Source organism: Watersipora subatra, chromosome 6 (assembly GCF_963576615.1).
Source record: "Watersipora subatra chromosome 6, tzWatSuba1.1, whole genome shotgun sequence".
NCBI classification, from domain to species: domain Eukaryota; kingdom Metazoa; phylum Bryozoa; class Gymnolaemata; order Cheilostomatida; family Watersiporidae; genus Watersipora; species Watersipora subatra.
The window spans coordinates 59,579,721-59,581,564 of record NC_088713.1 but is presented as its reverse complement, the minus strand read 5'-3'; the positions used below and the strand labels follow the sequence as shown (position 1 = coordinate 59,581,564).

The 1,844-nt window shown below is 38.4% G+C and overlaps 1 pseudogene; it reads right to left on the bottom strand.

The window, feature by feature from the left end:
- Positions 1–838: 838 nt before the first annotated feature.
- LOC137398411 (uncharacterized) lies at positions 839–1,621 on the bottom strand (annotated as a pseudogene).
- Positions 1,622–1,844: the final 223 nt, after the last annotated feature.

Genomic DNA, 1,844 nt, shown 5'->3' with positions numbered 1-1,844 from the left:
GCCTTGTTTAAGGTCATACCAGCGTCAGCAATCTTGTCTAGAACCGCCTGTAGTCGTTCATCATGTTGCTTTTGATCTTTCCCAAATACAAGCAAATCATCTATGTGTATGACAACACCTTTACAGTCTTCAAAGATTTTGTTCATCTCAGCAGAGAAGATTTCTAGGCTACTGGATAGGCCTCGTGGAAGTCGAAGATATCTAAACCGTCCTTTGTGAGAGAGGAAAGTGGTCAGATAACTGGAGTCTAAGCTAAGTGGAATTTGCCAAAAACCACTATTGGCATCTATTTTAGAAAACACTGTTTTTCCATCTAACATAGCTAAACTCACATCCACTAATGCCATGGGATGAATTTCTCGTTGGATAAACCTGTTAAGCTCTGTGAAGTCAGATACAATTCTTACTTCCTCCTTATTAGCTTTCGGAACCACCACCATTGTAGCACACCATGAAGTAAGTTCATTAGGTCCAACCTTCTTGATGACTCCATCTACTACCATCTTATCAAGCGCTCTATCTGCTTTGTCTCTTAGTGTAAATGATATCGGTCTGAGAACATGTATAGCATAAGGTACTGCTTTCTCTTTCAACTTGATAGAATATTCCCTGCCAACTTTTTCAAGTCCTGAAAACAACTTAGCGTTGATATTGACACTCCCAATGTGGCATTGATCTTTATCAACCTTGATTAGCTTCAACTCATCACAAGCTCTTCTACTAAGTAATAGCATTTTCTGGTTTGGAACTAAGTAGATATATTCCTCAGTAACCTCACTCTTGGCAGTAATCTTACACTGTATTCTCCCAATACAGTTTAGGGGTGTGTGTCCGGGTCCTATAACTTTTTGTCAGAAGGCAAAACATCACCAGTTAACTGATTTGGTCCACATACACTCAAAGCAGCTCCTGTATCCAGTTTAAATCTGACTCGCTGGCTTTTCACAGCATTTGTGTGTACTGGTAAATCTGCATACCAGGAGTCACTCATAGATGAGTTAATAGCATTTATGGTATTTATTTCACCCAGATAAACTTCTTCTGTAACATCATGATCTTTTGTTTTAATTATATGAGTATCTTGTCTACACATAACTGCCCAGTGATTAAATTCTTGGCAACGTTTACACTGCATACCATATGCAGGACATCTCTGACCCTTATTGTGATTCTTCCCACAATTCTCACATTTCTGCTTGGAAAATCCATGTTTTGCTGACTTGACAGGTTTCTCTCTTTTAAACTGAGATACTGCATTGACATCTTCAGATTTTTCCTCAGCTTTTTGGTGCTTCAGTTTTCCTGAGTTTTCAGCAATTCTCAATGACTTGATCACATAGTCGAGAGACAACTTTTCATCTGATTCTCTCATAAGCTTGTCCCTCTATTTTGTATTATCCAAGCCAAAAAGCAGTTTGTCTCAAATCAAGGAATCTCTCTGATCACCAAATTGACAACCCTCAGCCAACTGTCTCAGTTTCATCAAAAATACATCCGCAGTGTCACCACCTTGACTGCTATTGTGAAACTTAAATCTACTCACTACAACACCTGACCTGGGATTGCAATAACCATGAAATCTTTTGATAACATTATCCAACTTTTTCCCTTTTCCCTCCATAAGGATTAATATGTCACTGTTATACTGAAAGTTCCAAATATAATCTTGCTATCCACACATTTACCGCTTTCACCATATTAGATCATTACAGTTAGATAAAGAACACAGCTTGTCTGAACGCTCAACATTTAAATAAGTGTTTTCATAGGTCACACACAATAGAACATGGGTCATTAGAATCTTCCAGAACAGTGGGTGTGGTTAACGGCAATATAAGCATAGG